Below are 15,080 nucleotides of genomic sequence, written 5' to 3' on the forward strand. Positions count from 1 at the left end.
TAGTGAAGGGTCTAAGAGAATAAAAATGAAAACATGACTAGAAAGTTAGAGGTAAAAATGGAGGAATAAAGTTGAGAAGCACAGCAAGGAAAGGATCAGTTAACGAGGGCAGTTAGTTAACACCAGTAAAGAAGGAAAGTAAGGAGTTGAAATAACATTGAAAACACCTAGGTTTGGAAACCACACCTGTAATTCTAGCGCTCTAGAGGTAGAAGCAGAAGAATTCCAAGTTGAAAGTCAATCTAAGATATGCACGGACTTTGAGGCCAGCCTGGGCTACCTGAGATATTGTCTTTAAAAAGAAATACTGAAAGAATGACAGGGAAAAAAAAAGAAAATGACAACACAGTTGCAAAATAAGGGAACACATTGACTAGCAATGACACAGGTAGAGGAAGCTGCCGGTGCAGGCTTAGAGAGTCAATAACATTATTGATTGTTAACATGTTCTGCTAAAGCTATGCATAGCACATCTCTACAGATAAATGAAAGAGGTACTAGATATGCAATTGTGATGCACCTCTCCCTAATCATGGTACCAAGACCACACGAGGATTATAGATTTCTACATTCATCTGAAATCTGGTCTATGATGTTCTTTACCATTATTAACTCAGCGTTGATGCCTACTTTATTCTCCAGGATTCAGTGCTGTCTTTGAACACTCTCAAGACTCCAGCTATCTTGCCTCTTCTTAACACATGATGACTATAATCACTCTCAACAAGATAATCCCTTCCAATACTATAGGTTTTCATAAAATTAAACTTCATAAAGTGTATCTCATTCTCATCATTAAAGTCAATTCTTACTAGCACATCTAAATTAACATTAACTATGACCTAATACCTGACAAGGAGCCATTTTTATGAAGAAATGTTTATTTTAGTTGCTCAACATAGTAGATCATGAAGCAGAGAAAGAGAAATGCTGGCTTGCAGCTGGCTTTCTTTTGTTTTTTTTAATTCACATTCAGAATCCAGCCCAGGGACTGGCACCACTGCCATTCAGGGATTTTCCTCTCAGTTCTATGGGACACATTCTTATGGACACATGCAAAGGTGCTCTTCATTAATCTCATAGGTGTTCCTAATCCAAGTAACGTGACAACCAAAGTTAATTATAACAAGCTGTTACAGTCAACATTCAAACATATCACTTTAAAATGTGACCTTCTAGTTCTGCCTACTGAAGTCTCATGTTCATTCTGTAACACAAAATGGATTTAGTTCATCTCTAAGAGATCCCAAAGGCTTAACAGTCCCAAAAGTTTAGAGTCTCGTCTGAGACTCAGGCAACCTCTTACCTGTAAGCTCCTGTAACCTGGAGGATATATAAAATTTCAAACCTTAAACACTTATGATATACACTAGGACAACATATTCCTATTCCAGAAGAGAGGAATGGGGCATGGTAAGGAAAGGGAATGGGGCATGGTAAGGAAAGACGAGGGTAAGACAGAAGTCCACCAGGCAAACACCACATATTCAGCTCCATGTCTGGCATCTGAGACTCTTGGTGGCAGTGTCTGGGCGCTAACAGTCTTGGGTAGCTCAGTTCCACCAGTTCATTTGTCTGGGGTGGCTCTCTACTTGGTTCATTTATATTTGATGACTACAGCTCAAAATGTTGATTATGATATATCAGGCCCTTGTTATTAGCAATAACACTATTTGTATACATGTTTGCGTTGCTTGCTATAGGATATATATGTATATATATACATAAATATATATTACTCAAAATAAGTATATAATAATAGTAACACTGAGCTAAGGTAGAAGAATATGTATTCCAAAACCATAGTAATTTATAGAATTCATAAATGCTATTATATTATTCATTAAATGTTCCTTATCAACAGAACTGAAAGATTGGGTGTAGTTAAAGCAGTATATTCTGTGACCCTTCTAACTATACCTGAATCCATAAAGAACAATAGAATACTCATTAGGTATAAGTGCATGAATCAAAACCTTGATTCTGCACTCATTAGGTATAAGTGCATGAATCAAAACCTTGATTCTGCACTCATTAGGTATAAGTGCATGAATCAAAACCTTGATTCTGAATCAACAACAGGACATTGAAGGAGTTGGCAGCTTAAAGAGGATCAAGTTGTAAACTCCAGGCCCTGAAGAAGAGCTGCTTGATGGAATTCTCAAAGTGACACTTTTCTGTATATATCTTTAGATCCTTTGGGAAAATATTATCTTCAATATGTGGATCATATTGTAGATAAGGTGAGCTCCAAATGAAAGACTAAGGTAGTGTGTATGCTCTATAACTAAGGTAAAGGGTGAGTAGTTAGAAAGGTGAGGAGAGAATGATGGTATTCAGGGCAGATTATACCATGTGCAACTTTGCTTATTCTGTGTTCAAATGTAAGACCTTGACACTCTAGCGCTTACACAATGAAGTAAGAGGGATAATTATCAATGTCTGTCTTTATCTCTATCAATATCTATATAGACACTGCCAAGTTACTTGTCTATCTATATGAAATCTTCTATATTAGTTGCTTTGTAATTGTTGTTGTACAAAATCATCTATCAGAAGCAACTTGAGGGAGGTGTCCTTGACTCACAGTTCCCTGACAGTGAAGACATGGAAGCTTAGGAAGCACTCACAGTTTCAGGGATTTCATGTGCGGCCTGCTACATCTTAGGAGTTCAAGAAACAAAGCCCTCAGGTAAAAGTGTGGCTAGGTTACTAGCTTTAGGGCCCACTGCCTACATCAACAGGCTTATCCCTGACATTCTACAACATTACTAAAATTGTCACAAGTTGGAGCCAAGTTGAGAGATGTTTCACACTTAAACCATACCGCCAAAATTAAAGATCAGGCCAAATAGAAATAACAAGATAAGCAGTGAACAAGTTTGTATAAGTGTGTTGATAATGCCTTTCAACCACTACAGATATATTATGGTTTCCATTTTCAACTAGAAAGATTATACTTGCAGAACTTGTTGATTAGGTTGAGGCAGAGACCCAATAAAGACCCAAAAGCTGATGTTTTGTATGCATATAACAAGAAAATTTTGATATAATGCAGTTAATGGGGGTACTTTTATTGGCTAAGAATTACGAAGTACAAAATACAAAAATTACGTGGGATTTCCCTCTATATGCTCTGACTACCATTGGTTAATAAAGAAACTGCTTTGAGCCTGTAACAGAGCAGGTTAGAACAAAGCTAGGCAGGGAAAACTAAACTGAATGCTGGGAGAAAGAAGGCAGAGTCAGAGAGAAGTCATGGAGCCACTGCCAGAGACAGACATGTTGAAACTTTGCCGGTAAGCCACAGCCATGTGGCAATACACAGATTAACAGAAATGGGTTCAATTAAGATATGTTAGCCAATAAGAAGATAGAGTTAATGGGCCAAACAGTGATTTAATTAATATAGTTTCTGTGTGGTTATGTAGGGGCTGAGCAGCTTGAAGCAAACAAATGGCCCTCTTACAACAAAGAAGGTAGGATGGTCCTCTGGTTTCTGCTTCATGAAAGTGTCTGCAAGACATTCTGCAGGACACAGAAGAAAGTGACTGACAAACTGCCAATATAGGCAGAACTGTCTTGAAATTTCTTGCTTCATGGAGCTCTGACAGATACTATGGGCCTGTGGGCTGAAAATGAATACGTCAATGGTACAGAAAAATTTGGGTGACTGTCCAGGTAGTAAGATATCTCTGTCAATTCAAGAGATTTGAAGTTGCTTGCAATGAACTTCCTATTTACTTAGGTAATATTATATGCTTTTGGAGTCTTTGATAGAGTTGAAGAATAGTTATAGTTTTCCTTAGTTATGATAAAAGATAAAGTAGATATAAATATTATACCTGTAATTCTTGCTAGATACCTGTTTGGTCATATTTAGTTTTACTATGTTAAAGTTAAAACCTTCTTTTTTATTTAAACAGAAAGGGGGAGGTGATGTGGGATTCTCCTCTGTATGCTAAGAATACCATTGGTTAATAAAGAAAATGCTTTTGAGCCTATAGCAGAGCAGGTCAAACAGAACTAGGTGGGAAAAACTAAACTGGGTGCTGGGAGAAAGAGGGCTGAATCAGGGAAAAGCCATGGAATGTCACCGCCAGAGACAGACATTCTGAAATTTTGCCGGTAAGCCATAGCCATGTGGCAATACACAGATTAATAGAATTGGGTTAAATTAAGATGTAAGTGTTAGGAAATAAGAAGGTAGAGCTAATGGGCCAAGCAGTGACTTAATTAATATAGTTTCTGTGTGGTTATTTAGGGGCTGAGCAGCCAGAAAACGAACAAGCATCTCTCTTATAAAACAAACTAATAAAAATGCTTTAGTTAGCATTAAAAGATTAATCCAACACTCTCAATTCTTTCCATTTTCCAAATAAAATCATGGCACTGAGAAAGAGTAGGATATATATCATAGGTTTTGTATTTATTGACACTTACAGAGGAAAAAATGTTTCTAGAAATTTTTGACTTCTGTAAGATTCCTCAGTTAGATGTGTTGTGAGCTTCAGTGAGAATGGATTCTCTGGACACGAGGGGAATTCAGGTGAGCCAGAGGACCTAGTTCTGAATGAAGAGGACAGCTAAACTTGCAGGAGTAAATTGCCAGGTCTGAAGGCTGGCTCTTCCTTGCAGAAATTCTTCTTCTGCTGACCCTTTGTTCTAGTGCTCAGACCTTCCTGATTTTAAAGCTGAGGTTTCTGCAAGTAGAAATCGCTAGAAATGGTGAGAAAAGTAATGTGGGGTGATTTTCATCGCCTTTCAAAATCTCTGTTAGCGACTGGCCATGTCAGACTACTGCTAAATCCATCTGGCTCACCATTCCTGACAGGCGAAATTACTGTCTTGGAGTTTGCTTTCAGGAAGGCTTCTGTTTGAACTCCCTGGAAGCTGACATCCCCGTTGACTATGAAATCCCACACAGGCTGTCAATAAGCTGGCAGCTTACTGGCTGTGCTCGTTACCTGCTAGGCTCTTCTTGTCTACAGCAGACTCCTGTGCTATGATTTATCCCAAGGAAGAGCCTTGCACAGAACCAGGAATGAGTTCTGCCCTAAAATGAGAAGGTGTTTCTAGCTCACCCACGTGTTCCACTCCCATTTCTGTGTCCTTAGGACAAAGATCTAACAGGTTACCTTCTAGCAGCACCTCGATTCAGTCATCTTTCAGCTCACCTAAAGGCCCAATGCCAAATAGATCACTGGGGGCTACTGTGTGAAGTGGCAACACCTCAGAGAACAGCAGATCAATAAACTATTTATATATAGATTTATCTGATTCATTTATCATCTAGAGGGCATGTCAGGGTATGTGTGCCTATGTGCCTGTTGCCTTTCTGTGAATGAATGTCTAACTTGTTTTGTTTGAAATAATCAAATATGAAACTCAAAGATCCTAAGAAAAAGAAACAATTTGTAAAATATACCAGTTAAAAATAGATAAGTTTTAGCTATACAGACACACCCACAAACCTGCATGAAGAAAGAGTGACCAGGATGGGAACCTAAAGTGAGAGCTTTGTGGAGTCTTTGAGGGAATTCTGCCACTTCAGAGTTTGGCTCCTCCTTCTGCCAATCAAAAATCAGCCTCTTCCTTTCTTTTTTATTCTCTTTTCCTTTTCCATGCTCCTCAGTGTGCATGTTCCGGTCCGGGAACACATTATCAGCAGTATTAGAGGGACAGACTGGCTACTTTCCTTCATCACTTGGCCTCACTTCTAACTCTTACCCTTCCCCCACCTGAAAGACAACCAGGGATTAAAGGAAAGAAAAAAAAATACATCAACAGGTTTACTTTGGAGAAAAAGAGAGAGAGTTGGGGAGAAAGAGAGAGAGAGAGAGAGAGAGAGAGAGAGAGAGAGAGAGAGAGAGAGAGAGGAGGGAGGGAGGGAGGGAGGGAGGGAGGGAGGGAGAGAGAGAGAGAGAGAGAGAGAGAGAGAGAGAGAGAGAGAGAGAGAGAGAGAATTCTATTTATTTGTTTTAAAGTTTGATAATGTCCCAGGGATTTCTGTATACTTCTGTGTTTTATTTTGTTTTTCCCTTCTCCTTTGTGTAACACTCGATGGCAAGCCTCATGATCTAGAGCCTACCACAAGATTCTACACATTCTGCTGGAAGTCAGGCTAGCAATGTAGTAGCCTGGAGCATGGAGACTGTTTGTGGAGATGGTTTCCCTCTGGTGATCCTATCTCTTTCCTCAGAGGTCGCTCCGTGGACAGCATGAATTTTTAAAGAGAGCTCAGGATGGAAGCAACGCTTCTCTCTTACATCCTATACCTAAGTAGGACAGGAGCAATTGAAGAACATGCTTTCCTATTGTCCTTTCATTCTTGGTCAGTGCAAGAAGTCTGACTGCAGTTATCCTGTGTATGTTTCTCTGTGGCGGTGCTTCCTGCTCAAGCACATACTTGCACCTCTCAGAAACTGGTTGTGCTCATCTGTAAAATGGGAATAATTGTAGTTTTAACATGTTCCTCGTCGTCTGCATATTTATTATAATGTCCAATAAGCAAAAACTCTTTATCCACAACTGCCAAATGGAATTGTTCCTATAAGCACAAAGACATTAGTACTCCCATTGATACTAATAAAGTAGGGTTACTATGATTATAAAAAATTTACGCACATAAATTTCTAGGGGCAAATGCCTTAACTGTAAATCTTAGAACTATTGGCAATAATCAGGCTGTGTATGCGGTGCTTTCGAGTATCAAGGGCAGGCAATTTTCATGATCTCACTTTATCCTTCCAATGATCTTGCAACTTTGAAGATGAGATAGCTGTAGCCTGAAACATCCTGTAGCCTGAGACCAAACTCAAGTTTATGTACAAACCTGGTGATCACACAAGGGCTGGAATTCAGGCCTTCAGTATATTTGCCTGTTGACTTTAGCAGAGGGCAAAGCAGATGGGAAAGATATTCCTTTTACAGTGACCAAATAAGGTAAGGGAAGTGTTTATATGTGATAGCTTTAGCAAAGCCGTATTTACTGGGCCCACTGGAGCTAGACAGTTTGAGAAAATTCAGTTGTGAAGAAAGAAAAATCCATCCAGGCATATGGTGGCTCTTAATTTTATTTCACAAATTAGTTCATGCTTAACTGTGCAGTTCAACTGGCAACATTTTCTTTGGTGATATTTGGATTCAGTCCATGAACTTCATTCTGCTTTCTTCTCTTTATCATTATCTTTCTCATTATCAGCACTGAAGGCCTTACATTAAAATACAAAAATAACTGTTTTGAAACGGCTGAATCATTCTGCTAAAGCAGCACATTCAAGTGCCTATACTGTAGGATACCCACTCCAGCAAAATGATAAGGAATTTGGGTGTGTTTTGCATAGTCACAATATTGCAAAGCTGACATTTCCTGCACCTGAAGAATGCAAAGAAAGCTCTCTTTTATGTTTACATAACACTATTCATGTGTTAGAGCTGGTCATATCAGAATGAAGGAACTGGAGGGTGGGAAAAAAAAGAGAGAATGAAATCAACCATACGGTTGTGATACATACGCACCAGCAACACCTAAGCAAATGAAGCTCCCTGTTAAACAACTCCAGAAACATTAAGCTTCATTTATTTTGTAAGATCAGCAGGATAGTTGAATAGTTGATTAGTTTGGTCATGCACACTGTAAATTCTTAAATTGCTCAGTAAGAAATTTTGTAAGACTTTCATTCATTGAGGCTTATGCAAGGAAGAAATATAGAACATCCATTACAAGTTTTATTTTTGAGAAGTAAAGAATGTGGCCCATTAGAAGAAGTGTAGTGATGACTCTTTTGGGGGAAGCTAATGTGCTATCTCATCAAATTCTAGTGTTCATCTTCATCTTCCTGGATGACTTTGCACTAATCTGACTTAATTAAAATCTCCTCATTTGTATAAAAATTATTCTTCTGGACTGATAATTGGAAAACAACCCCTGCCCACAAGAAGTTTGGTTGTCCAACATTCAAATTTATCTCACAGCATTCATTTAAAAACGTTTAAAGAAATGATCTCCAAGCAAAGGTGGGTTTGGATTATTTGATTTTTTCCAAAAATTAAAGAAAAATGAGAAATGATTGACCTGCACCTTAAACCTAAGGCTTTGATTCTTGGAAGAGCATGCGTGTTGGCAGCCCAGATGTAAAGTTTCATCAAATGTCAGTCACTGCACAGCAATGGCCTTCGCCCAGCCCTTTTGAGCACTATGAGATTTTCTCCTCTTGTTATTGGAACTACACCAGGAATTACACTAGGAATTATGTCAGTCCTACAGCAATTTTCAAGAAGCCACAAGTCCATGATCCTGAAACGTTGACTGCTGACAAGAAGTTGCTGGGAGCAGCAGCGTTATTAACAAGCCACCTTCCTGGCACCCCATCTGCACTGGAAGCCGTCCCTGGCTCCTCACCTCCATCTGTCTCTCTGTACGATGGGGCGTGCACACCAGCAGGCTCTGACCATGAGGTTTCATTTGCTGCTGAGTTACTGTTCAAACAACCCATGCTGTGTGGACGCCTTCCTCTCAGTGCTGAAGGCTGCAGGCAGCCGGGCCCGGCGTCTGACAGAAGTGTACTTTCCTTCTTTTATAATGAAGCCTCTTTAAGCAGGAATTTTGATGGCCTCGGGAATGAAGATATTTTTATGAGTGTGCCAAGATCCATGTGGTGCAGTGGGTGTCTCTCCTGAGATTTATTACCAGTTCTTTGGAGGGCGGATGTCCCTTGATTTGATGCCATCAGGGCTTTGTTCTCTGCACAGTGTCCTCTGAAGACTACCAGCCTAGATTCTTCCTCCAGCTTTTGAAAAGGCCTTTGAGGACTCATAAATTCAGAGCTCCTGGATTAAAGTGTAGGATGTGGAATGTGCCTACTGCTCTGTTCCCCTCTGCTCTTTCCTGGTTAAAACTCCACTCTACTCTTGCTGCTGATTGTCAAGTGTTCTGCACTGAGCTGCAAATGACTTGCCAGTCATCCAACACATCATTTTTATAAAAACTGGCACCAGGACTTTGCTTCCAAATGGGGGACTCCAAGTTACTCTTGAGAAACTTCATTTCATGTGCCTTTGGGTGGTTTTTATCTTGTCCTTTATCCTAGTCTTTTTGTTGTGGTTGGGCGTAGACAATGGTGGTTAAGGACATGTAATTTATTCTCTAAGATTCTATGTGTAACATAACATAGGGACATCTTCATGTCTGACCATGAACAGGCTACAGATCTTAGAAGTAATTTTTTTCATTTTCCTTGGATTCAGTGTATGAAACAGTACACTAAAACAAAGAATTAAAGAGGGATATAGAGGAATTATAAAATAGCAAAACATGGATGCTATGCTAAAATAATATGTAATTCATATCTGGTCTTGTCTATTAATCATTCTACAACTTCAGATAAATGAAAAATATAAGCCTCATTTTTTTTCCTGTCTGAAATTGGGAATAGTCCCTAACACTTAGATTCCTTTGACATAGGTAAAACTAGGATGTATATTCCAAGGGCTAAGCATAGCATGTGGCTTTGAGGTAAATAAAATATTGAGTTATGTTGTATTATATCTAATGACAGAATATTCTTCTAAAAGACAAGGAAAAACTGAAAGTGAATGCTTTTTCTTTCCATTTCCTGGTAGTGATAGTTCGTGTTTTAGCACACCTTACAGTTTCTCCTGTACAGACAGAAAAATTAAAAAAGAGAGAGAGAGAGAGAAAAGCAAAAAGTATCCATTCAAGGACTGGATTCCAGAAGTCTCACAAGATTCACCCAAGAATTCAAGACCTTGGGTCCTGTTCATATGTCTCTCTACTCACAAAGCTGTTTTCTTCTACTCATATAAAGCTCTGCACCCAGGGGGCACTCAATAAAAACCACGACAAAACCTAACCCTTGGATGCACAGAGAGGTGAGCTAAAGATCTGTCTCCCATTATATCCAGTGTTGCTCAAAGCGCCCTGTTTCTTGCAGGGGAAATAAGCCATGATGCTTGTAGCCATTTATGTTTTCTTGTTTGACATCCATCTGGACCCTTCCACTGTGCTGCTGTCTCTCTCCTGGACAACTAGTTCTTGAACAGACATGTAATCAGAAGAACTAGTTAACTGATTTACTAGCTGGCTAATTTACTAAGCCACGAAGGTAGCCCCTAGCCACACACCATATAGCACCCACTCATGACAAGGTTTCATGGTCATGGCTTTGAAGATTGAAACATTAAAAATTTAAAGTTCAAAATAACACACAGTGAGTCTAAGCAAGATGGGAAAGCTGAGCGAGATGGGTGGATTGCCTCCCAGCCACCTCTTGAGCTTGAAGACTAAAGATGTGCAAAATGTTGCCTTTGGAGACAAAATACAGGGAAAGAATTTTGCGTGATTTCCGAGAAATATGTGTAAATTTTAGTCTAAAGACATTGCAATAAAAATTTTTAATGCAAAACAGGAGGTATATATTATCCTAGTAATTCACATACATAACTAATAGCACAACTATTGTTTAGAACTGTGTAGCATCTAAATAAAATATTTAATCACCGTTTTATTTTCTACAATCAAAATCTGAGCATTGAGAAAAATGACTTTGGTCAAAATGCTTGGTGTGTAAGCATGGGAATCTAAGTTCAAATCCTGACAGGGATCCCAGGGATTTGCTGTTCAACCAGTCTAGTTGGCTTACTCAGTACCAAATTCAGTGAGAGATCCTGTCTCAGAAAAATAAAGTGGAAAGGGAAAAAGAAAAATGCCCCGCATTGACCTCTGGATTCCACAGGTGCCCTCACAGGTCCATGCAGTGTGTATGTGAACATGTGTGTGCGTGTCTGTACACACACACACACACACACACACACACACACACACACAATTTTAGTTGGTTTTTTTCCCTTTTAATTTAATGTAAAAATGACAAGAAGTAGTTAAGCCACAACAGCTTACTCTTTTAAAGGGTCGTAGGAAATTGGGGCAATTCTTACTTTTAAACTTGAAAAGAATTGGTTGGGGAATAAATAGAAACCTCAAAAAATTTGCGTATAAAGCAGCACAGAAATATCTTCAAGGGAAGGGCATTTTCCACTGATCTGGGTTTAAAATAGGATGATGCATTGTGACAACATCTGAAACATTAGAGCAGCGCCCACCTTTCTGTTCTGTGCCCATTAGTGGCAGCAGCTTAAACTCCTGCTGGGAGTTTAAAAATAGTTATTTTCTGATTGTCCCTTCTGATGTTTAAACACCTCACGGGCTGAGGTGCAATAAAATATCCCTGTCTTTGACCAGTTGGCTTTTTAAATATTCCTACTCAAATCGTTAGGCAAGGATTAGTGTTTCTCCAGATAACAATGCCTTTAACACTCTTAGATGAGATTGCAAGCCACGCTTGAAGATCCAGGTGACCGTAGCTCAGTGCAGGTGCCACACTTGAGGTGGGCATGGCGGGACTTAGTGACAATACAACTTTGTCTTTTCAACCTCAGGAGAGCCATGCTGATTTTAGCCATGGGAAAGAGATGGGGAGGAAAAAATGACTTTCCAGCTGTGTGTCTGGAACACAGGTATTTACAGCTGAGGTGTCCAATCCTATTCAGGTTTTCTTCCCTTTAAGAAAAACAGCAATACACAATACACAAGCATAGATATGATCCTGAAAGAGTTATACATATATTTACTTTGGCCCATGTTAAAGCAAAAAAAAGCAGTGAGTTGAAAAGCTTTTCTGTGGTTACCTAGAAATTTACAGATACATGCCCCATTATTGTCTCAGATACACCAATAGTCTCCTGAACTAGTATAAACAACAAATCTACATTTTTAAGATCTCCAAATACCATACAGTTTTTAAAATTCTGAAAATAGATTTTTGAAACTGAATAGCACACATACTTGTTAACTCGGGTTATTAAATAAGGATTTGCAAAGACAGGCATCCGGCATCTTTTTCTGTAACCCAGAGTCTTGTTGGATATGCTTGCTCAGTGTTGCCTACAATCTGCGTTTTGGTGCTTTCATCATTTACTCTCAGAATATACTAAAGTGATGCTCATATAACAGTTTCTGAAAGGGAGCTAGCTGCGCAATCAACCGTGATTGCCTAAAAGAAAGTATTGCATAAGCCAGTTGCGGGAGAGTCATGCCAGTTCCTGAACTCTAGTTCTAGATTATGGAAGTCCTTACTTACAGAGCACCTTACTTATGAACACGGTGTTTAACATTTTCTTTCTCTGTTTTTGTCTTTCTTTTCAGTTTTCTAGTATATTTTTATGCACAGCAATATGCATTTGATGTTCAATTACAAGCTACAAGCAAGTCTGGTGCAAAGCTGGAAACAAAGAGACTGGGAAGGACAAACCCGACCATCCATCTGTATACATGTACCTTGCTGGCTGCTGCGTGTTAGAGAAAGGAACTCTGCAGATTCTCCAAATGAAAGAAATAATGAGCTACAAACAACATGCTTCTCTGAAAAACAGTTATCAGTTAAGCAATAATGGACATATCACATACTAAAGAGGAATCATCAAAAACATAAAAAAGGCACACACGCACTCCCGTGCGCGCGCGCGCACACACACACACACACACACAAACACACACACGCTAAGGCTAACATCTACCTTCCTAAGAGCAAACGCATGAAAGACTGGTCAGTAGGTTAGCAACTGCTTCCAGTAGAGTGAATTGTGTGACAAAGGACACCACATGGCAAAAGAAGTGCTTTCAGAGGGACGTGGATAAGGAAGAAATCAGTCAGAGGGAAAGGTGAAAGGTGAGGTTAAATTTGGGCCTGAAGGGGTTGGTTATGGGTGCTTTCTTGCAGAAATGACTGATCAGTTACAGACTTTTGGATGATGAGCATGGCCTAGTAAGATGAAGAAGAGTGTTTGCAGACATCAATAGCATTGATTAAAAAGTAAAAGTTCTGTCGAACAGTAGTTTGATCTTCGTCACGGCAAACAGCCTGTTTGATGTTTTTATTGAATCAATTGATCTTTTTTCCGCTGGATTGATTTGTTGTTTCACTGTCATTTGGACACTTCCTAAATCAACACAGGCCTCTGTAGAGATGTTTATGAAAACTTCTGACTTTACAGACATTTTAATAATTTCAGATTACAAAATCCAGTGAAACATAAATTACATTGAGTAAATAATCCTATGGGATAAGGTTTTGTTTTTCCTTAAAATTGACCTTGTATTTCTGAATTACTTAAATTTATAGACTGATAGGGTTTTTTTTTCTTATCTTGTTCAAGTTCGTACTTTGATTGTTGACCAAGTTGTTAGATAATCCACAATCAATAAACAGTAATGTATTTCTATAGCTTTTTGAAGAAGGGGGATACAAATGTTCCACCTACTATTCCATAACATTCTTCAAGACCCAAACTTATACTTTATTCATGCTTTCCTAACTCTAGAATGAATTATCAAATCTACTATTCATTCCTGTTGAAATTTCTAGGGCCAGGTTTGGCAAGATGGATTAGACGTTAAGAGCACTGACTGTTCTTTCAGAAGTCCCGAGTCAAATTCTCAGCAGCCACGTGGTAGTTCTCAACCAAGTATAATGAGATCTGGTGCCTTCTTCTGCCATGGAAGTGTGCATACAGACAGAACAGGAAATGCATTATAAATAAATAAATCTTTTAAAAAATATTTCTAGGGGCCCACAGTATACATTCTAAAATTTTCACTTTCTCCTCAATATTATTACATCTACTGGCATGTTTTGGTTTTTAGCAAAGAAGTTTAGGTAACTAGATAAAGGCAGCTACATTCCTTCTGTGGGGATATAGTCATTTGGAATGCAGATGGTGGAAGGAGAAGGTACTTTCAGTGTTCATAGCTGACCTGGGTTCATTGTAAAATATTAAAGCATATCTCATTAAAGCAGGTTATTGCTGGCTACATAATCACTATGCTAGCATCTTTTAGAGGCTGTGGTAAGATTCATTTACTGAGGGGGGGCATGAAGAGTCCAAGAAAGTTAGCCACAACAGCACTGACTCATCAACTTTTAGCACACACTGGGATGTTCAAAATTCAAATTTGCCTAATAATGAGATTTTGTAGTCCTGCCTTCTGGCACCATATACTGAAATCTATTGCCAGAATTTCTACTATATCATTAGTTCACTCATTCATTCAGTTACTTAGCTCTTAAGACCCTTAAATGACTTCCCCAATATCTTGTCTACAGCAGATTCTTTTGTCTCCTCCTTAACCAGTCAAAGGTATCTTTCTGTGTTCCATTCTCTGTTGTGTAACAAAATGCCTGAGGAAAAACAACTTAGGGGAGAGAAGAATTGTATAGGCTCATGGCTTCACAGGATTCAGTTCATAGCGTTTGGGGGTGATTGAGTCTTGACCAGGAAAAGGAGATCATTACAGGGGCAGGAATATGTGTAGCAAACATGGTGGCCAAGAGGAAGGCTTTCTGCTCATCCTCTTTTCAGTCTGTCTAGGCCTGTAGTGTATGAGACAGCACCATCCACTGTCCATTAGTCATCTGCCTTTAGGTGAACCCTCTTTGGAAATTCCCTGACAGACACACCTAGATAAGCAATTTACTGAACTCTAGGTGCTTCCAAATCCAACCATGTTGCCACGATTAGAAATCACATCATCAAAGAGAAGTGCTATTTTCTGTCACATTCTGATAACTTCCAGGTACTTCTATACTTGTATAATTGTCGCCACCTTGATAAAAAACCAAAGCAACACAAAACAAACAACTCTCCCATAAAAGTATATATTTTTAGTTATCTTCTGTCCAATCTACATAATGTACCTTTAAGCTTATTCTTTCTTCTCTGTGTATATTGATTTCTAGAGTTTATCCTCAGCGTACACAAATATTGTTATCTCCCTAAACTACAGCAACATGACTAGCATATGACACCGGCATATGACTGTCAGCTTCCTGCTAATAAAAGTTCTCAATTCTAGCCGCTATTCCCTCTCTACCTCCTACTGTTTCCAGCTTGGTCCTCATCATGTTACCCAAGGTTGCTAACATCTTTCTTATTATCAAGTCCAACAGGGAGTTATCATTTGTAATTTATGATATCATGACAGCTTTAAATGCTTACTTTTC

General features: G+C 39.0%; 1 long non-coding RNA gene across 1 annotated transcript in view; it reads left to right on the plus strand.

Annotated features, from left to right (window-relative positions):
* LOC142856749 (uncharacterized) overlaps nt 1-12,259 on the plus strand; it is a 37,752-nt gene extending 25,493 nt beyond the window's left edge. The window contains exon 3 of the long non-coding RNA XR_012911716.1: nt 12,227-12,259. This is a non-coding gene — a long non-coding RNA (uncharacterized LOC142856749). The remainder of the gene's footprint in view (nt 1-12,226) is intronic.
* The last annotated feature ends 2,821 nt before the right edge of the window (nt 12,260-15,080 follow it).

Source organism: Microtus pennsylvanicus, chromosome 9, assembly GCF_037038515.1.
Source record: "Microtus pennsylvanicus isolate mMicPen1 chromosome 9, mMicPen1.hap1, whole genome shotgun sequence".
NCBI lineage: Eukaryota > Metazoa > Chordata > Mammalia > Rodentia > Cricetidae > Microtus > Microtus pennsylvanicus.